Source organism: Elephas maximus, chromosome 5, assembly GCF_024166365.1.
Source record: "Elephas maximus indicus isolate mEleMax1 chromosome 5, mEleMax1 primary haplotype, whole genome shotgun sequence".
Taxonomy (NCBI): domain Eukaryota; kingdom Metazoa; phylum Chordata; class Mammalia; order Proboscidea; family Elephantidae; genus Elephas; species Elephas maximus.
In genome coordinates, this window is record NC_064823.1 from 19,430,037 (window position 1) to 19,453,047 (window position 23,011).

Consider the following 23,011-nt stretch of genomic DNA (forward strand, 5'->3'; position numbering starts at 1 on the left):
CAATGGACTCAAACATACCAGTAATCATGGAGATGGTGCCGAACTGGGCAATGTTTCTTTAGTTATACATAAAGTCACCATGAATTGAAGCCGAATTGACAGCAACTAAAAAAAAAAAAAAAATTTTTTTTTTTTAAGACAATACGATAGTCTGTGAGATTCCTTCTTAACTGACTGCAAACTATGTTTGGAGCTTTATACTCTGTTATTCTGCTTTTACTATCTCTGCTCTAGCCATACAAAACTAGTTTCTGTGCCCTGAATTTGTCATGCGGCTTGTTTTCATCTTTCTGTAACAGCATTCTCTTTGCACTGAATTCCCTTCTATTATCTCTGCACTTGGAACCGCCAATTCGTTCTTCAACATCCATTTCAAAAAATCAGGGCATGTTGAGTGTTAATATTCTGTGTAGTCACAATTACACTGTAACTACCAATGATGGGAAAACTTATCATTTTACTGTAATGTAATTACATTAAATATTACCAGTCATGTCAGTGCAAAGACTGGGGCAGCCTCTCATTATCCACCGTACCAAGATAACTCAGCATGGATCAGGAATCCTTGGAGTAATGCAGTTCTGCATTTCAGGATTGGGCCCAGCTTTCCTCAGGAAATCTCTTCTCTCCTCCTGATCCTCCCTTAGGTGTGTGACTGAGCTGTGTTTGTGATATGGAAGCAGATGAGATGTAAAAAAAAGAAAAGAAAAAATCAGGGCTTGTCTTAATTTCTTAGCACTGCTATAAAAAAATACCACAAGTGTATAAGGAACAGAAACTTATATCCAAACAGTTTAGGAGTCTAGAAGTGGAATTCAGGGTCCTGCCTCTAAGGGAAGTCTCTATCTGACCACTCTGGGGGAAAATCCTTGTCTCAGCTTCTCTGGTGTTCTTTTCAGCATTTCTTGGAGATCTCCACGCGGCACCCATCTTTCCCCCATTCATACTTGCTTCCTTGCTCCTGTGTCTAATTAGCTCTTTTTGTATCTCAAAAATCAGTAGGCTTATGACACACCTTACACCCTATGCTACTCATTAACATAAGAAAGAAAACCATGTTCCCAAATGGTATTTATTACATCCACAGTATAAGGGTTAGAATTCCAACACGTATTTTGGGAGACACAATTCAACCTGTAACAGTACCTATGCAGATTCTTTGCCTCCCTAGTCCAAGTTAATGACTCCAGTCTCTGTGTACCCATAACAATTTGTTTATACTGATTCTATCAAATTTCATTTAACAATTTTTACTTGCCAATTGGGCTATTATGTTGAATTCTGTTTTTCTCACCTTTGTGTCTTTTGTCTTCGAATGCCCAGAATATACATGGTTCTGAATGTTTGTAAGCTGAGCTAGAGTCATCTCCTGACTCGTGGCAATGCTATGTACAAGGTAACAAAATGCTGCCTGGTCCTGCACTGTTCTGTGTTAGCTTGCCGATCGGAGAGTTGTGATCCACATGTCTTTCGTTGGCTGATTTTGGGAAGTAGATCACTGGGTCTTTCTTTCTAGTCCTTAGTCTGGAAGCTCTGCTGAAACCTGATCAGCATCATAGCCACGAGCTATGGGTGTGTGGAGGGTGCATTTGCCTGGATCAACCCCGAGTGTGCTTCAAGAAAGAAGAGAATTCTACTACTGAACCATCACTGCCCTCTGGTCTAGATAAATAATCCTACTTAGGGATAATTCCCTTTAGGCAAATGTAAAAGTAAAAAAAAAAACTTTTAAAGAAGATATCACATATCTTATTTAAGTTTGCTTTCTCCTAATCCTTCTACTTTCACCATAGAAGAGTTGGGAGACTTGCAGTTTACTGGATTTACATATTTTTAAATAACTATAGTTTTCCTTTTTAGATATTTGATCATATGTATGTATACTTAACCTGTTTGGAATATTTAGCTCTTTATTTATTTTTTTAATTTTTACATCCTTCAAATTCTCCTGGAATTTTGCACAGTTACATAAAATGTCAAAATTGGCTTGTTAAGTAATTAAGTCTTTTACTTGGGTGTGTATTTGCACAGCTAGTTAACATTTAAATCAGACTTGTGCATGCCGTTCTCCCTGAAGTGCAATATTTTGGTATGATCTTTTCAAATTTATTTAGTATTTTCTGTTTAACAATAATAGACAAATGTTCAGATCAAATCCAAATATTAACAAATGCATGATTCAGTTATTTCATTGAATTTTTTCATGAATTTTCAAGTTTAAGTGCTTTGTTCTACATTTTAAACCAGATAGGAACTATGTTGATCAGAAATTCTGTTAACTATAGTTGAATATTAGCCATAAATATTATGGTGATTGAAGGAAAATCAAAACAGGTTTGAGAAATGCTCTTTACAAAATTAAGTTCATAATTTTTGATGGTTTGGTAATTTCAGGATTATCACATTTTCATTGAGTAGCGTTTCCTATTTACTCTATCAGTCACAAGTTCCATAGCACTACTGGTGCCTCTTACCACGTTTAGAGGAGATGTCAAAAATAAATTTGGAAAAAATGTTAATTAAAAAAATACAACAGGTTTTTTTCCCATTATAATTATAAATGCAGGACTTCCCAGCTATGGTAAAGCAATATGAGTTTCTAAAACAGCTCATATACTGTGAAGCATATTTGCTCATATATTTTTTGAGGAGCATCTTAAGTAATACGTTTCTCTCAATATATTTTGGGAAATTTAGTATAAATCAAATGTGCTACTCTAGGGTTACTTTTTACCTGACTTTAATGTGTAGCAACAGCATCTTTGTTCCATGTGATTTCATTATTTCATTCAATAATTATGTTTAGGAAAACTACTTTGTGCAACACTGTTCTAGATAATGTGTCTATGACAGTAATCGAAATTGACCAGATTACTTGCTCTCATTGAGCTTTCACTTCAGGAATGTTAATTTACTCATCAAATAAAGAAAAAAAATCAAATTCTGTTCTTGAAATTTCACTCTGTGGGTATGTTTGTTTAACTTAAACTTGTGTGTCTGTGTATGATTGTGTGTTTTTCATATCATGGGGACTTTAGAAGCACTACAGAATATCAGAAAAGATTTGCTGAGAACAGAAATTGTAAAAAACATGCAGAGAAGCCACGGCATAATTAACTTTGGAATTCTGAAATGGTTTAATTTTCTCCAGTAGAAATTGATTTAGATTTGATTAAATTCCACTTTATTCACTCATTCTTACTCTCGTGTTTCCCTGTGGATGGAGATGGGAGCACAACAAAATGTATCACTCTATGGAGGAATCGTAATTGGGTTAGCATCCGAGAGACCTATGGTACACGAATACTTGAATACTTTGTAAAGAGTGTAAATAGTGTTCGTCAAGCATAATTTAGCTAATAAGTCGCAATTATGTGCAACACTCATATTTTCTCGACCTCAGTCTTTTTTCACAAATAAGGTGCAATGAATTGTTACATGAGTCAAACTTTTTTTTTTTTTTTTTAATCCTATGCTCTGATACTAGAATCTAAATTTTGGGATACTTCTGTGTCACCTGGAGCCCTGGTGGCACAGTGTTAAGAGCTCGGCTGCTAACCAAAAGGTCAGCAGTTTGAATCCACTGACCACTCCTTGGAAACCCTATGGTGCAGCTCTACTCTGTCCTATACGGTCATAATCAACTGGACAGCAAAGGGTTTGGTTTTTGTGTCACCAAGAGAAACAAAAGTCAGTCTTTGTTCAATAATTTTGCAAGTCAGATCTTACTATTCTATGGATGGACATGAAGCCAACAGAAGTTATTATATTGTGAGGACTACTATTTGGTGACAAGTATATGCCTAAAGGAAACTTTGGGTAGTATAAATAAACAGTTGAGTGCTTGACTACTAGCCAAAAGGGTCATGGTTTGAACTCACCCAGAGATGCCTTGGAAGACAGACCTAGCAATCTGCTTCTGAAAGGTCATATCTTTGAAAACCCTGTGGAGCAATTCTGCTCTGCATGTATGCAGTCACCATGAATCGGAATCAACGAAATGGCAACTAACGACAAAAAACATCATATGCCTAAAATGATGCTTTATTGTCTCTGTGTTGATTATTGATATGTATCAAAAATAGATTCAATTGGCCAAAAATAGATTCAATTGTATCTTTTTTTAAATTATCATTTGAAGTAGTAAAGAGAATGAGACCAAAAACCTAGAAACCTGAGTTCTATGAATGTTTCCGTGTATATAATTTGTGTCTTTGAGCATTCCATTTCGTCTCTTACAGCTAGTTTTTTGATATGTACAAAAGAAGGTTGAATACAATACATTTTATATCCCTGCTGGCATTATAGTTCTGTACATATTCGAGAAGTATGCTCCACCTACCCAAACTGATACAACAATACCTGTTTCACAAGTCATCTTTGGTAAAACTCTTCAATATTCTCTAAGGACTGACACCCTATATAATGGGATAGTAGAGATAATATTTATGGAGTATTGTATCTTCTGTTCCAGATTGATCTTCTGAAAGATTACAGGCAAATAACTCATTTTATCAGCATACTTTGTGGTTTCTGCAGCTGCACTGCTCGCCACGCCTGTTCCACAGACTGTCACAGCATCTGAACATCATGATTTTTGACTCGGCTGTTAAGAGGAAGATAGAAACGACCTCAGCTTGGGATGGTTTATTAAGTCAATATGTGAAAGGATACCTCAGTATCTTTTCCAGAGACCACGTTTAACAATGATCATAATTAACTTTGGTTTTGTTTTTTCATTCTTTTTATTATAACATAAACCCAAACTACCACCTGACTTATGATGACCTCATGCACAAATGGAAATAAATGCTGCCTGGTCCTGTACCATCCCATGATTGTTGTGCATCAGACCATTGTGATCCACAGGGTTTGCACTGACTGAGTTTCAGAAGCAGACTTCCAGGGCTTTCTCCCTAGTCTGTTGTATCCTGAAAGTTTTGCTGAAAACTGTTCAGCAATACAGCAAAGTACAAGACTCCACTGACAGACACTGGAGAGTGTGCATGAAGTGCCTTGGCCAGGAATTGAACCTTGGTCTCCCACATGAAAGGCGAGAATTCTACCACTGAAATTGCACTATCAAGTTGACTTTAACGGTGACGTAATGTGTGTCAGAGTAGAACTACATAGGATTTTTTTAAAATAACTTTTATTGTGCTTTAAGTGAAAGCTTACAAATTGAGTCAGTATCTCACATAAAAACTTATATACACCTTGCTACATACTCCCAATTACTTCCCCCCAATTAGACAGCCCGCTCTCTCCTTCCACTCTCTCTTTTCATGTCCATTTTGCCAGCTCCTAAGCCCCTCTACCCTCCCATCTCCCCTCCAAGCAGGAGGCGCCAACATAGTCTCCAGTGTCCACCTTGTCCAAGTAGCTCACTCCTCACCAGCATCCCTCTACTACCCGTTGTCCAATCCAACCCATGTCCGACGAGCTGGCTTCTGGAATGGTTCCTGTCCTGGGCCAACAGAAGGTCTGGGGGCCATGACCACTGGGGTCCTTCTAGTCTCAGCCAGAACATTAAGTATGGTCTTTTTAGGAGAATTTGGGGTCTGCATCCCACTGTTCCCCTGCTCCCTCAGGGGTCCTCTGCTATGTTCCCTGTCAAGGCAGTCATCCGTTGTGGGTGGGCACCATCTAGATCTCCTGGTCTCAGGATGATGTAGTCGCTGGTTCATGTGGCCCTTTCTGTCTCTTGGGCTCGTAATCACCTTGTGTCCTTTGTGTTCTTTATTCTTCTTTGATCCAGGTGGATTGAGACCAATTGATGCATCTTAGACGGCTGCTTCCTAGCATTTAAGACCCCAGATGCCACTCTTCAAAATGGGATGCAGAATGTTTTCTTAATAGATTTTATTATGCCAATTGACTTAGATGTCCCCTGAAACCATGGTCCCTAAACCCCTATCCCTGCTTTGCTAACCTTCAAAGCATTCAGTTTATTCAGGAAACTGCTTTGCTTTTGGTTTAGTACAGTTGTGCTGACCTCCCCTGTATTGAGTATTGTCTTCCCTTCACCTAAAGTAGTTCTTATCTACTATCTAATTAGTAAATATTCCTCTCCCACCCTTCCTCCCTCCCCCCTCTCATAACCAGGAAAGAATGTTTTCTTCTCAGTTTAAACTATTTCTCAAGATCTTATAATAGTGGTCTCATACAATATTTGTCCTTTTGCAACTAATTTCACTCAGCATAATGTCTTCCAGATTCCTCCATGTTATGAAATGTTTCACAGATTCCTCACTGTTCTTTATCGATGCGTAGTATTCCATTGTGTGACTATACCATAATTTATTTATCCATTCATCCATTGATGGGCACCTTGGTTGCTTCCATATTTTTGCTATTGTAAACAAGTGCTGCAATAAACATGGGTGTGCATATATCTGTTTGTGTAAAGGCTCTTATTCCTCTAGGTTATATTCCAAGGAGTGGGATTGCTGGGTTGCACGGTAGTTCTATTTCTAGCTTTTTAAGGAAGTGCCAAATCAATTTCCAAAGTGGTTGTATCATTTTACATTCCCACCAGCAGTGTATAAGTGTTCCAATCTGTCCACATCCTCTCCAACATTTATTAGTTTGTGTTTTTTGAATTAATGCCAACCTTGTTGGAGTGAGATGGAATCTCATTGTAGTTTTGATTTGAATTTCTCCAATGGCTAAAAATTGGGAGCATTTCCTCATGTATCTGTTAGCCATCTGAATGTCTTCTTTAGTGAACTGTCTGTTCATATCCTTTGCCCATTTTTTAATTGGGTTGTTTGTCTTTTTATGGTTGAGTTTTAGCAGAATCATGTAGATTTTAGAGATCAGGTGCTCGTCAGAGATATCGTAACTGAAAATTTTTTCCCAGTTTGTAAGTGGTCTTTTTACTCTTTTTGTGAAGTCTTTAAATGAGCATAGGTGTTTGATTTTTATTACCTCCCAGTTATCTGGTTTCTCTTCATCATTTTTGGTAATGTTTTGTATTCTGTTTATGCCTTGTATTAGGGCTCCTAGGGTTGTCCCTATTTTTTCCTCCAGGATCTTTATCGTTTTAGACTTTATGTTTAGGCATTTGATCCACTTGGAGTTAGTTTTTGTGCATGGTGTGAGGTATGGGTCCTGTTTAATTTTTTTGCAAATGGATATCCAATTATGGCAGCACCATTTGTTAAAAGGACTATCTTTTCCCCAATTAACTGATACTGGGCCTTTGTCAAATATCAGCTACTCATATGTGGATGAATTTATATCTGGGCTCTCAGTTCTGTTCCATTGGTCTATGTGTCTTGTTGTACCAGTGCCAGGCTGTTTTAACTACTGTGGTGGTATAATAGGTTCTAAAATCAGGAAGACTGAGGACTCCCACTTTGTTCTTCTTTTTCTTTAATGTTTTACTTCTCAGGGGCTTCTTTCCCTTCCATGTGAAGTTGGTGATTTGTTTCTCCACCCCATTAAAAAATGTCATTGGAATTTGGATCGGAAGTGCATTGTATGTATAGACGGCTTTTGGTGGAATAGACATTTTTACAATATTGTCTTCCTATCCATGAGCAAGGTATGTTTTTCCACTTATGTAGGTCTCTTTTGGTTTCTTGCAGTAGTATCTTGTAGTTTCCTTTGTATAGGTCTTTTACATCTCTGGTTAGATTTATCCCTAAGTATTTTACCTTCTTCGGGACTACTGTGAATGGTATTGATTTGGTGATTTCCTCTTCGATGTTCTTTTTGTTTGTGTAGAGGAATCCAACTGATTTTTTTATGTTTATCTTGTAACCTGATATTCTGCTGAATTCTTCTATTAGTTTCAGTAGTTTTTTTTGAGGACTCATTAGGTTTTTCTGTCTATAAGATCATGTCATCTGTAAACAGAGATACCTTTACTTCTTCCTTACCAATCTGGATGACCTTTATTTCTTTATCCAGCCTAATTGCCCTGGCTAGGACCTCCAGCACAATGTTGAATAAGAGTAGTGATAAGGGGCATCCTTGTCTGGTTCCCATTCTTAAGGGGAATGTTTTTAGAATCTCTCCATTAAGGATGATGTTGGCTGTTGGTTTTGTATAAATGCCCTTTATTATGTTGAGAAGTTTTCCTTCTATTCCTATTTTGTTGAGAGTTTTTATCGTGAATGGGTGTTGGGCTTTGTCAAATGGCTTTTCTGATCGATTGCTAAAATCATGTGGTTCTTGTCTATTGTTTTATTTATATGGTAGATTACATTAATTGTTTTTCTAATAATGAACCAACCTTGCATACCTGGTATAAATCTCACTTGGTCATGGTGGATTATTTTTTTGATATGCTGTTGAATTCTGTTGGCTAGAATTTTCTTGAGGATTATTGCATCAACGTTCATGAGGGATATAGGTCTGTAATTTCCTTTTTTTGTGTCGTCTTTACTGGTTTTGGTATCAGGGGCACGCTGGCTTCGTAGAATGAGTTAGGTAGTACTCCATCCTTTGCTATGCTTTGAAATACCTTTAGTAGGAGTGGTGTTAAGTCTTCTCTGAAAGATTGGTAGAACTCTGCAGTGAAGCCGTCAGGACCAGGGCTTTTTTTTGTTGGGAGTTTTTTGATTACCATTTCAATCTCATTTTTTGTTATGGGTCTATTTAGTTGTTCTACTTCTGTTTGTGTTAGTTTAGGTAGGTAGTGTGTTTTTAGGCATTCATCATTTCTTCTAGGTTTTCAAATTTGTTAGAGTACAATTTTTCATACTAATCTGATAGGATTCTTTAATTTCAGTTGAGTCTGTTGTGATATGGCCCATCTCGTATCTTATTTGGGTTATTTGTTTCCTTTCCTTCATTTCTTTAGTTAGTCTGGCCAATGGTTTATCAATTTTTTTGATTTTTTCAAAGAACCAGCTTTTGGCCTCGTTAACTCTTTCAATTGTTTTTCTGTTCTCTAATTTATTTAATTCTGCTCTATTTTTTATTAATTTATTTTTTCTTCTGGTGCCTGATAGTTTCTTTTGTTGCTCTCTTTCTATTTGTTCGAGTTGTAGGGACAGTTCTTTGATATTGGCTTTTTCTTCTTTTCGTATGTGTGCATTTATCGATATAAATTGACCTCAGCACTGCTTTAGCTGTGTCCCAAAGGTTCTGATAGGAAGTGTTTTCAGTCTCATTGCATTCTATGAATTTCTTTATTCCCTCCTTAAAGTCTTCTATAACCTAGTGCTTTTTGAGCAGGGTATTGTTCAGTTTCCAAATATTTGATTTCTTTTCCTTGGTTTTTCTGTTATTGATTTCTACTTTTTTGATCTGAGAAATTGCTTTGTAATAGTTCTATGTTTTGGATTCTGCACAGGCTTGCTTTAGGAGCTAATATGTAGTCTATTCTAGAGAATGTTCCATGTACACTAGAAAAGAAAGTATACTTTGCAGCTATTGGGTGGAGTGTTCTGTATAAGTCTATGACATCAAGTTGGTTGATTGCAGAAATTAGAACTTCAGTGTCTTTGTTGAGCTTCTTACTGGATATCCTGTCCTTCACCTGAAGTGGTGTGTTGAAGTCTCCTACTATGATTGTGGAGGTGTCTATCTCACTTTTCAATTTTGTTAGAGTTTGTTTTATGTATCTTTCAGCCCTGTCACTGGGTGCACAAATATTTAATGTGGTTATATCTTCCTGGTAAATTGTCCCCTTAATTATTATGTAGTGTCCTTCTTTATCCTTTGTGGTGGATTTAACTTTAAAGTCCATTTTGTTGGAAGTTATTATTGGCACTCCTGCTCTTTTTTGATTGTTGTTTGCTTGATATATTTTTTCCATCCTTTGAATTTTAGTTTATTTGTGTCTCTAAGTCTAAGGCGTGTCTCTTGTAGGCATCATAAAGACAGATTCTGTTTTTTTTTTCCAGTCTGCGACTCTTTGTCTCTTTATTGGTGCATTTGGTCCATTTACATTCAGCATAATTATAGATAAGTTTGAGTTTAGTGCTGTCATTTTGATGCTTTGTGTGTGTGTGTTGTTGGCAATTTCATTTTCCCACTTACTTTTTTGTGCTGAGAAGTTTTTCTTTGTAAATTGTGTGTTCCTCATTTTCATAGTCGTTGAATTCATTTTTGCTGAGTCATTATGTTTATCTTGGTTTTTATTTTGAAGTATGGAATTGTTAGACCTCTTTGTGGTTACCTTAGTATTTACCACTATTTTCTAAGTAAAAACCTAACTCGTATCATCCTATATTGCCTTGGTTTCCTCTCCATATGGAAGATCTATGCTTCCTGTATTTAGTCCCTCTTTTTGATTATTATAATCTTTTACATAATGACTTCAATGATTCCCTGTTTTGAGCATTTTTTTTTTTTTAATTAATCTTATTTTGTTTTTGTGATTTCCCTATTTGAGGTGATATCAGGATGTTCTGTTTTAGGACCTTGTGTTTTGTTGGTATCTGATACTATTGATTTTCTGACCAAAGAATTTCCTTTAGGAATTCTTGTAGCTTTGGTTTGGTTTTTGCAAATTCTCTAAGCTTGTGTTTATCTGTAAATGTTTTAATTTCACCTTCATATTTCAGAGAGAGTTTTGCTGGTTATATGATTCTTGGCTGGCAGTTTTCCTCCTTCAGAGCTCTATGTATCTCATCTCATTGCCTTCTTGCCAGCATGGTTTCTGGTGAGTAGTCTGAACTTATTGATTCTCCTTTGTAGGTGACTTTTTGTTTATCCCTGGCTGCTTTTAAAATTTTCTCTTTATCTTTGGTTTTGGCAAGTTTGATGATAATATGTCTTGGTGATTTTCATTTAGGTTCTATCTTGTATGGGGTTTGATGAGCATCTTGGATAGATATCCTTTCATCTTTCACAATGCCAGGGAAGTTTTCTGCCAACAGATCTTCAACTATTCTCTATGTATTTTGTATTATCCCTCCCTGTTCTGGAACTCCAATCACATGCAAGCCATTCTTCTTGATAGAGTCCCACATGATTCTTAAGATTGCTTCATTTTTTAAAATTCTTTTACCTGATTTTTCTTCAATTTTTTTTATATTGGTGTCAATTGCCTTATCCTCCATCTCCCCCACTCTGCATTCCAATTCCTCGATTCTGCTCTTCTGACTTCCTATTGAGTTGTCTAATTCTGTAATTTTATTTTTAATCTTTTGGATTTCTGCATGCTGTCTCTCTATGGATTCTTGCAGGTTGCTAATTTTTTCACCATGTTCTTGAATAATCTTTTTGATTTCTTCAACTGCTTTATCAGTGTGTTCCTTGGGTCTTTCTGTACGTTGCCTTATTTCATTGCTGAGGTTATCCCTGATGTCTTGAAGCATTCCGTATATTGGTTTTTTATATTCTGCATCTGACAATTCCAGGAAAGTATCTTCATTTGGGAAAGATTTTGATTCTTTGCTTTGGGGCTTTGTAGAAGCAATCACGGTCTGCTTCTTTATGTGATTTGATATCGACTGCTGTCTCTGAGCCATCTATAAGTTATTGTAATTATTTATTTATTTTATATTTGCTTACTGAGTCTTATCTTCTTGTTTTGTTTTGTTTCGATACACCCAGATGAGCTACTGGAGTGCACTAACTTAACTGTTTAAGCCTTTGAATCGCTTATGTCCTGTTATCTGCCGGTTTGAGCTGTTACCTAGTATATGAGCCTATGAGTCCATTCACTATTCTTTTTTTTTTTTTTAGAGCAGGATCTTTGTTTTATTCAGTGCTATATCTTCAATATCTATAACAGTGTACATGGAAGGTACTCAATAAGTATTTGTTGAATAAATTAATTAATTCTATTTCCCAAAGCACGTCTTGATTATCATAGAATCAATAAATATTCTACTACCATCATCATCTTTAAAAATGAAGAAAATTGGTGGCTGTTCTTAACATTAGCTGAATAATATTAACATTGTCCAAATGCCTGAAATGTAAAATATACTGACTTCAAAAATATAGGTTGAATAACAAAAAATGCAAGCTAGTGATTTTAACTAATATTGATGGTATGAAATGTAGCTATAGTATATAGAAACATGGTGATCTATGAAATTCAGTGCATGAAACATCTTATCTTGATGCCTTAGTAGTCATGAGAAAAACCAGAGTCAAAATCTTGGTCTCTAAATACTTATTCTTCATTAAAAGGACCTGCAGCTCCTTGAAGAAGTGGTTGATTCCAAGGCTGGGGCAAGGAAAATAAAAGATGAACCTGGAGCATCTTATGGGATCAGAAAGAGAGAAAGAACATCAGGAAATGACTGAGCATGTCAAAACAACACAGGAGCCAACTTGAAGGAGTTCCCAATGGCCAAATATGGGACAATTTGGGCAACAAAAATAAATAAATATAGTAATGAATCACAACCCACAAAATAAACTAAGTAGCCATGAGTCCATATAAACATAAATAAATAAATAGAGAGAAGGGACTTTTTTCCTACATTAGAATTCCAATTAATAAATGTAGGAGGAATAGTGGAAATAAAATATCAGAATTAAAAAAAAAAAATTTTTTTTTTTTGGCAGCAATAATTGTTGCAAATGAGGATCATCAATGAATGCTAAGATTAGTGGGAAAAAGTATGACGAGACACAGGATATTTGCATAACCTCATACTATCTCCCTAAAGACACTATTAGAAAGGGAAAATAGCAAACAGTAGAAAACCTGGCCAATATCACATTAAGAAAGTGATCAAAGTAAAAAGATATTAGACATCACGTACCTCTTGATATGATGTACTGAGAAAGGCATAGCATCACTTTTTTTTTTTATTAACTTTTATTGAGCTTCAAGTGAACATTTACAAATCAAGTCAGTCTGTCACATATAAGTTAATATACATCATACTCCTTACTCCCACTTGCTCTCCCCCTAATGAGTCAGCCCTTCCAGTCTCCCCTTTCGTGAAAACTTTGGCAGCCTCCAACTCTCTCTATCCTCCCATCCCCCCTCCAGACAGGAGATGTCAACACAGTCTCAAGTGTCCACCTGATATTATTAGCTCACTCTTCATCAGCATCTCTCTCCCACCCACTGTCCAGTCCCTTTCATGTCTGATGAATTGTCTTCGGGGATGGTTCCCGTCCTGTGCCAACAGAAGGTTTGGGGACCATGACTCCCGGGATTCCTCTAGTCTCAGTCAGACCATTAAGTATGGTCTTTTCATGAGAATTTGGGGTCTGCATCCCACTTATCTCCTGCTCCCTCAGGGGTTCTCTATTGTGCTCCCTGTCAGGGCCGTCATCGATTGTGGCCAGGCACCAACTAGTTCTTCTGTTCTCAGGATGATGTAGGTCTCTGGTTCATGTGGCCCTCTCTGTCTCTTGGGTTCTTAGTTGTCGTGTGACCTTGGTGTTCTTCATTCTCCTTTGCTCCAGGTGGGTTGAGACCAGTTGATGCATCTTAGGTGGCTGCTTGTTAGCTTTTAAGACCCCAGATGCCACATTTCAAAGTGGGATGCAGAATGTTTTCATAATAGAATTATTTTGCCAATTGAATTAGAAGTCCCCTTAAACCATGGTTCCCAAACCCCCGCCCTTGCTCTGCTGACCTTTGAAGTATTCAGTTTATCCCGGAAACTTCTTTGCTTTTGGTCCAGTCCAGTCCAGTTGAGCTGACCTTCCATGTATTCAGTGTTGTCCTTCCCTTCACCTAAAGCAGTTCTTTTCAGCTAATTAATCAGTAAAAAACCCTCTCCCTCCCTCCCTCCCTCCCCCCGTCGTAACCACAAAAGTATGTGTTCTTCTCAGTTTATACTATTTCTCAAGATATTATAATAGTGGTCTTATACAATATTTGTCCTTTTGCCTCTGACTGATTTCGCTCAGCATAATGCCTTCCAGGTTCCTCCATGTTATGAAATGTTTCACAGATTCGTCACTGTTCTTTATCAATGCGTCGTATTCCGTTGTGTGAATATACCACAATTTATTTACCCATTTATCCGTAGGTGGACACCTTGGTTGCTTCCAGCTTTTTGCTATTGTAAACAGAGCTGCAATAAACATGGGTGTGCAAATATCTGTTTGTGTGAAGGCTCTTGTTTCTCTAGGGTATATTCCGAGGAGTGGGATTTCTGGGTTGTACGGTAGTTCTATTTCTAACTGTTTAAGATAATGCCAGATAGATTTTCAAAGTGGTTGTACCATTTTACATTCCCACCAGCAGTGTATAAGAGTTCCAATCTCTCCGCAGCCTCTCCAACATTTATTATTTTGTGTTGTTTGGATTCATGCCAGCCTTGTTGGAGTGAGATGGCATCTCATCGTAGTTTTAATCTGCATTTCTCTAATGGCTAATGATCGAGAGCATTTTCTCATGTATCTGTTAGCTGCCTGAATATCTTCTTTAGTGAAGTGTGTGTTCATATCCTTTGCCCACTTCTTGATTGGGTTGTTTGTCTTTTTGTGGTTGAGTTTTGACAGAATCATGTAGATTTTAGAGATCAGGCACTGGTCTGAGATGTCAGAGCTGAAAATTCTTTCCCAGTCTGTAGGTGGTCTTTTTACTCTTTTGGTGAAGTCTTTAGATGAGCATAGGTGTTTGATTTTTAGGAGCTCCCAGTTATCGGGTTTCTCTTCGTCATTTTTGGTAATGTTTTGTATTCTGTTTATGCCTTGTATTAGGGCTCCTAGGGTTGTCCCAATTTTTTCTTCCATGATCTTTATCGTTTTAGTCTTTATGTTTAGGTCTTTGATCCACTTGGAGTTAGTTTTTGTCATGGTGTGAGGTATGGGTCCTGTTTCATTTTTTTGCAAATGGATATCCAGTTATGCCAGCACCATTTGTTAAGAAGACTATCTTTTCCCCAATTAACTGACACTGGGCCTTTGTCAAATATCAGCTGCTCATATGTGGATGGGTTTATATCTGGGTTCTCAATTCTGTTCCATTGGTCTATGTGCTGTTGTTGTACCAGTACCAGGCTGTTTTGACTACTGTGGCTGTATAATAGGTTCTGAAATCAGGTAGAGTGAGGCCTCCCACTTTCTTCTTCTTTTCAGTAATGCTTTGCTTATCCGAGGCTTCTTTCCCTTCCATATGAAATTGGTGATTTGTTTCTCTATCACCTTAAAAAATGACATTGGAATTTGGATCAGAAGTGCATTGTATGTGTAGACGGCTTTTGGTAGAATAGACATTTTTACTATGTTAAGTCTTCCTATCCATGAGCAAGGTATGTTTTTCCACTTAAGTATGTCCTTTTTAATTTCTTATAGTAGAGCTTTGTAGTTTTCTTTGTATAGGTCTTTTACATCCTTGGTAAGATTTATTCCTAAGTATTTTATCTTCTTGGGGGCTACTGTGAATGGTATTGATTTGGTTATTTCCTCTTCGATGTTCTTTTTGTTGACATAGAGGAATCCAAGTGATTTTTGTATGTTTATCTTGTAACCTGAGACTCTGCCAAACTCTTCTATTAGTTTCAGTAGTTTTCTGGAGGATTCCTTAGGGTTTTCTGTGTATAAGATCATGTCATCTGCAAATAGAGATCATTTTACTTCCTCCTTGCCAATCCAGATGCCCTTTATTTCTTTGTCTAGCCTAATTGCCCTGGCTAGGACTTCTAGCACGATGTTGAATGAGACCGGTGATAAAGGGCATCGTTGTCTGGTTCCCATTCTCAAGGGAAATGCTTTCAGGCTCTCTCCATTTAGAGTGATGTTGGCTGTTAGCTTTGCGTAGATGCCCTTTATTATGTTGAGGAATTTTCCTTCAATTCCTATTTTGGTGAGAGTTTTTATCATGAATGGGTGTTGGACTTTGTCAAATGCCTTTTCTGCATCAATTGATAAGATCATGTGGTTTTTGTCTTTTGTTTTATTTATGTGGTGGATTACATTAATGGTTTTTCTAATATTATACCAGCCTTGCATACCTGGTATAAATCCCACTTGATCGTGGTGAATTATTTTTTTGATATGTTGTTGAATCCTACTGACTAGAATTTTGTTGAGGATTTTTGCATCTATGTTCATGAGGGATATAGGTCTGTAATTTTCTTTTTTTGTAATGTCTTTACCTGGTTTTGGTATCAGGGAGATGGTGGCTTCATAGAATGAGTTGGGTAGTAGTCCGTCATTTTCTATGCTTTGAAATACCTTTAGTAGTAGTGGTGTTAACTCTTCTCTGAAAGTTTGGTAGAACTCTGCAGTGAAGCCATCCGGGCCGGGGCTTTTTTTTGTTGGGAGTTTTTTGATTACAGTTTCAATCTCTTTTTTTGTTATGCGTCTATTTAGTTGTTCTACTTCTGAATGTGTTAGTTTAGGTAGGTAGTGTTTTTCCAGGAATTCATCCATTTCTTCTAGGTTTGCAAATTTGTTAGAGTACAATTTTTCGTAATAATCTGATATGACTCTTTTAATTTCATTTGGTTCTGTTGTGATGTGGTCCTTCTCGTTTCGTATTCAGGTTATTTGTTTCTTTTCCTGTATTCCTTTAGTCAGTCTAGCCAGTGGTTTATCAATTTTGTTAATTTTTTCAAAGAACCAGCTTTTGCCTTTGTTAATTCTTTCAATTGTTTTTCTGTTCTCTAATTCATTTAGTTCAGCTCTAATTTTTATTATTTGTTTTCTTCTGGTGCCTGATGGGTTCTTTTGTTGCTCACTTTCTATTTGTTCAAGTTGTAGGGACAGTTCTCTGCTTTTGGCTCTTTCTTCTTTTTGTATGTGTGCATTTATTGATATAAATTGGCCTCTGAGCACTGCTTTTGCTGTGTCCCAGAGGTTTTGATAGGAAGTATTTTCATTCTCATTGCATTCTATGAATTTCCTTATTCCCTCCTTAAAGTCTTCTATAACCCACTCTTTTTTCATGAGGGTATTGTTCAGTTTCCAAGTATTTGATTTCTTTTCCCTAGTTTTTCTGTTATTGATTTCTAGTTTTATTGCCTTGTGGTCTGAGAAGATGCTTTGTAATATTTCGATGTTTTGGACTCTGCAAAGGTTTGTTTTATGACCTGATATGTGGTCTATTCTAGAGAATGTTCCATGTGCGCTAGAAAAAAAGTATACTTTGCAGCAGTTGGGTGGAGAGTTCTGTATAAGTCAATGAGGTCAAGTGGGTTGATTGTTGTAATTAGGTCTTCTATGTCTCTATTGAGCTTCTTACTGGATGTCCTGTCCTTCTCCGAAAGTGGTGTGTTGAAGTCTCCTATTATAAATGTGGAGGTGTCTATCTCACTTTTCAGTTCTGTTAAAATTTGATTTATGTATCTTGCAGCCCTGTCATTGGGTGCATAAATATTTAATATGGTTATGTCTTCCTGATCAATTGTCCCTTTTATCATTATATAGTGTCCTTCTTTATCCTTTGTGGTGGATTTAAGTCTGAAGTCTATTTTGTCAGAGATTAATATTGCTATTCCTCTTCTTTTTTGCTTATTGTTTGCTTGATATATTTTTTTTCCATCTTCTGAGTTTTAGTTTGTTTGTGTCTCTAAGTCTAAGGTGTGTCTCTTGTAGGCAGCATATAGATGGATCGTGTTTCTTTATCCAGTCCGAGACTCTCTGTCTCTTTATTGGTTCATTTAGTCCATTTACATTCAGCATAATTATAGATAAATAAGTGTTTAGTGTTGTCATTTTGATGCCTTTTTATGTGTGTTGTTGACAATTTCATTTTTCCACATACTTTTTTGTGCTGAGACTTTTTTCTTAGTAAATTGTGAGATCCTCATTTTCGTAGTTTTTGACTTGATGTTTGTTGAGTCGTTAACGTTTTTCTTGGCTTTTATCTTGAGTTATGGAATTGTTATACCTCTTTGTGGTTACCGTATTATTTACCCCTAGTTTTCTAAGTAAAAACCTAACTTGTATTGTTCTATGTTGCCTTGTATCACTCTCCATATGGCAGTTCTATGCCTCCTATATTTAGTCCCTCTTTTTGATTATTGTGATCTTTTACATATTGACTTCAGTGATTCCCTGTTATGAGCATTTTATTTTTTTTAATTAATCTTAATTTGTTTTTGTGATTTCCCTATTTGAGTTGATATCAGGATGTTCTGTTTTGTGACCTTGTGTTGTGCTGGTGTCTGATGTTAATGGTTTTCTGACCAAACAATATCCTTTAGTATTTCTTGTAGCTTTGGTTTGGTTTTTGCAAATTCTCTAAACTTGTGTTTATCTGTAAATATCTTAATTTCGCCTTCATATTTCAGAGAGAGTTTTGCTGGATATATGATCCTTGGCTGGCAGTTTTTCTCCTTCAGTGCTCTGTATATATTGTCCCATTCCCTTCTTGCCTGCATGGTTTCTACTGAGTAGTCTGAACTTATTCTTATTGATTCGCCCTTGAAGGAAACCTTTCTTTTCTCCCTGGCTGCTTTTAAAATTTTCTCTTTATCTTTGGTTTTGGAGAGTTTGATGATAATATGTCTTGGTGTTTTTCTTTTTGGATCAATCTTAAATGGGGTTCGATGAGCATCTTGGATAGATATCCTTTCGTCTTTCATGATGTCAGGGAAGTTTTCTGTCAGGAGTTCTTCAACTATTTTCTCTGTGTTTTCTGTCCTCCCTCCCTGTTGTGGGACTCCAATCACTCGCAAGTTATCCTTCTTGATAGAGTCCCACATGATTCTTAGGGTTTCTTCATTTTTTTAAATTCTTTTATCCGATTTTTTTTCAGCTATGTTGGTGTTGATTCCCTGGTCCTCCAGATGTCCCAGTCTGCATTCTAATTGCTTGAGTCTGCTCCTCTGACTACCTATTGCGTTGTTTAATTCTGTAATTTTATTGTTAATCTTTTGGATTTCTACATGTTGTCTCTCTATGGATTCTTGCAACTTATTAATTTTTCCACTATGTTCTTGAATAATCTTTTTGAGTTCTTCTACTGTTTTATCAGTGTGTTCACTGGCTTTTTCTGCAGTTTGCTTTTTTTCGTTTCTGATGTCTTGAAGCATTCTGTAAATTAGTTTTTTATATTCTGTATCTGGTAATTCCAGAATTGTATCTTCATTTGGGAAAAATTTTGATTCTTTTGTTTGGGCGGTTGTAGAAGCTGTCATGGTCTGCTTCTTTATGTGGTTTGATATGGACTGCTGTCTCCGAGCCATCACTGGGAAACTAATTTTTCCAGAAAATCCGCTAAAAAAAAATGCAGTCAGATCCCTTTCAGAACTGCCTTTGGATTATAACCGCCACCTTGTTCCCTGTAAGGATGAAAGTCTGAGATTTGGATCATATATGCTTGGCTGTAGCTGATTCTGTGTTTTTAGTCCAATTAGTAGTGGATTTTTGGTCCCTGGGTTTTTTGTGTTTCCTTCTCTCAGGCTGGAAGAGTGGGTTAGGAAAAGACCAAAAGAAAAAAAGAAAAAAAAAAGTGGGGAAAAGCAAAGCCACCACACAGCTGGAGCCGTTCTCCCTCTGGCTCAGGAAATTCCAATGTTAGTGAAGCCGCCTGGGGAGGGTGGGGTAGGGATCAGAGAGATAGGAGAGTAGTACCTCAGAATATAGCCAGAGTTGCTTGTCTTGCTTGGAATGACTATTTTATCCGAGATTCCCAAGGGGCGTGTCGCCTGTGTGCTGGCTGTGTGGAGATTGCCCCCGGGGATCTGGCCCACTGAAGCCACGGTCAGATCCTCCGCTGCCAGTCCCATGCCCAACGTCAAGGTTCCCCTGCTGGGACGGTGCTCTCCCGACTCCAAAATCAGTCGCTTCCTCCTGGGGACTTCTCGTCCCGCCAGCCGCGTCGCCGCGCTGCCTCCAGAAACTGGTTGGGCCCCCTCCCGGGGTTAGTTCAGGGGAGTGGAGCAGCTCTCCATGCTTGAGCCGTGACAGCGCCCAGTCAAAAGCCCGGCGGCAAGATTCCCCGGCTGGGACGCTGCTCTCCCAGCTCCAAGACCAGTCACTGCCTCCCGGGGACTTCTCCCACCGGCTGCGTCGCCACGCCACCTGCGCGGACTGGCTGGGCCCCCTCCCGGTTGAGTTCAGGGGGGTAGGGCTGCGCCCCTTGTTTGCACCGTCAGCTCCCTGGACCCTGCCCTAAATTGGGTGCCAAAGTTTACCTGACTGGGACTCTGGCTCCAGGCTCTGAAAACAATCGCTACTTCCCTGTATTTGTTTGTTTTCCATCTCTAAATCTGTGTTTGTTGTTCAGGGTTCCTAGATTGTTACGTATGTGATCGATTCACTTGTTTTTCCAAGTCTTTGTTGCAAGAGGGAACCGAGGTAGCGTCTACCTAGTCCACCACCTTGGCCCCGCCCCCGTTCACTATTCTTGAATAGAACTAGCTCAGGTGTACTGGTAGTGTGTCATCTACTGTGTGGTGTAGGCTCTCCCCTACTAAATAAACTATAACTGCAACCCACTTATAAGGAGTGAAAAGCAATTTGCACAAACGATCTCTTTATGCTATCACAATCCCAGAGGAACAGAAATAGTAAAAATATATATATGTATATATATATATTGGCTTTCCTCTCTCACTCATTCTCAGGAATGAAAGCTGTTTGCCTTATATCTAGTCAAAGTTTCCTTCCTAAACTATACCACCAAATAGATTTTTTTCCTCTCTGTTTCTTCCCTGTTTTTTTCCACAATAGACTGTTTCTAAAGAAATATAGAACCATAAAAAAAGAGTAAATAAATAAATGCTGTTAAAAAAAAAAAAAACAGGAATATTTGTGTATTTTTATTTGTTTCTTTTGTTTTGTATTAAAGCAGGATAGACTTGAGTCTTTCAGGAAAATTATGTTTGTCTAAATTTGAATGCTTGTCAGTCATGTGAGACCCTTTCTATCTCCCATCATATGTGCTGTACTGTTTATTTACTCTAAGCTAACTGTCCTGATTTCGTGACCCTGAATGCCATTCCTGCTAATGTTGATATGTCTTTGCACATGCTGTTCTACATTTAGCTATGATGCTTTTCGGTTCTACAATTCTAATCAAAGATCTCAGGAATCATACCATTACCTGCCCTCCTGTTTCTTCTTCCCACATGAAAAATATCTGTATATGTGTGTACATTTATTATGACTCATGAAACCACTGATTATTAATCAATGATAATAATTATTGATCTCTTCATATTTTTTCCTAATTCAATTTTGAGCTCTGTGAATTTCAGGGCTCTGTCTTTCACATTTGCAATTTTTTTGGACTTAGCGCTGTGCCCAAACATGAAAGATATTCATATCCAAGAAGGGAGGGAATTAAATGAATGATACTTGGAATTGTATATAGTACACATAACATGCATGTGGTAAAAAATAAAAGAAAATTCAGCACTCGTCAGAAGGTTTGATTTTGTCATATTATTGTTGTTAACATTTGTTTTTAGAATTGGAAAAACATATTGAGGTAACAGGTTGACATAAGAAATTGCTTTACTCAGATTTTGAAGCACAATTGCCCAGAATAGTTTTTTCCCGTACGCTTAGAATACTTCCAAAATATTCAGCTGGGAGAAAAACCTTAAAAGAGAATGGAAATATTTATAACACTACGAGGGATCCCTTTTAATGAGGAAGTTGGTGATTACCTGTAAATCACTATATGATTCTCTTACTGGTTTAGGTGCTTCCATCTAAAAGAACAAAAATGCATGAGGACTAGAAGCTTTTTCATGCACTCCAGATTAGGGAAAAGATATAGGAATATGTATATCTGAAAATCCAGGTCGCGGACAGCTGGGGGAGATTTCCTGTATGGCTTCTGTGTGTCTCGTGTTAACACACCACCCTGTAGTCAGCGAGCGATTAAGAGGTCCACAGTTGTTGGCTCTAGTTAAAAAATACTCATAACAGGGTTCAGTGAATGTGCTATATCTATGTGCAGTTTTTGCAGAAAAAACTCCAAGTTTGGTTTTCTAAAGAAAATAAAAAAGGTCAATGCAATCTGCTTCACATAACCCTCTGCAATGAACAATAAAATGGCTGTAATACAGATAATTTCTTCCCATATGGAAAAAATATAAGTATCTGTGTAGCCTTGTGCTAACTGAAAGTTTCTGCTCAACCTGTATATTTGTTTTATATGGTGCTTTGAAAAATGGTGGTTGCTACCAAATTAAGTAATCGTTTTTATTTTAAAGATCTAGTGCTCTGCGTGTGTACCTTAAATGCGATACACACAAGCAAGTTTTTCATTGTCGTAAAATATTTTAATATATATTTAACTTATACATACATAGGATGCAATTTACAATACTTATAAAAATATATGAAAACCATATTTCTTCTACCTAGACAGGCAACTAATGAGTGAGTGAACTGGTAACAACGTGTGGAAGAAATGGGGAGCCTGGAGTATTTTTGGATTGATGAAATTGTTCGTGGCAAGAAAATCATTTATCAACGAATACTAAAGTGTATTAGCCTACCTCTCTAAATGTAGATCAAACCCTGTTTTAATAAACATAATTTACTACTGACATGACAGGTTAGATGCCAAACATGATCTGTTCTATGTTTGGTTTTAAGGTGAGATATCGCATCCATAATCAAGAATGTTTATTTTGCATATTTGGAGCATCATTTCCGTAGTCATTTTATTTTTTAACATTGGGACCCTTGAAGGTCTAGCTATATTTTAAATGCTAGCAATTACTGAAAACTTACTACTTGCTAGCTAGCCACTGCTCCATGTTCTGTGGTATTACAGAGGGAAATTATTGCTAGGGTTGTGAAAAGGCCTATTTTCGTTCATGTCAGAGTTTAACAGAGTTTTCAGGAGGCAGCCATACACATGATGATCAACAATGCAGATTCTCTCCAACTCTGCTTCAGATAGCTAACAAGCAAACTGAGACAAGGAGGAAGACTGTACTGTACATTTATGATTAGACTTGGAAAGGGGATGTCATTGCTGTTATTGTGTGCCATTAGTCAGGTTCAACTCATACTGCCAAGTCTTTTCTCCTGTGGCGCCACTGGTGGGTTTGAACCTCTGGTCTTTTAGTTAGCAGCTGAATGCTTAACAATTGCACCATCAGGCTCCTTCACAAGGGGCATACATAACTTCAAATCATACTCCCCTGGCAAGAACACAAGCATGTTGCCTTAAACTAACTGCAGGTGAAGCTAGGAGATGAAATCTTCTTGG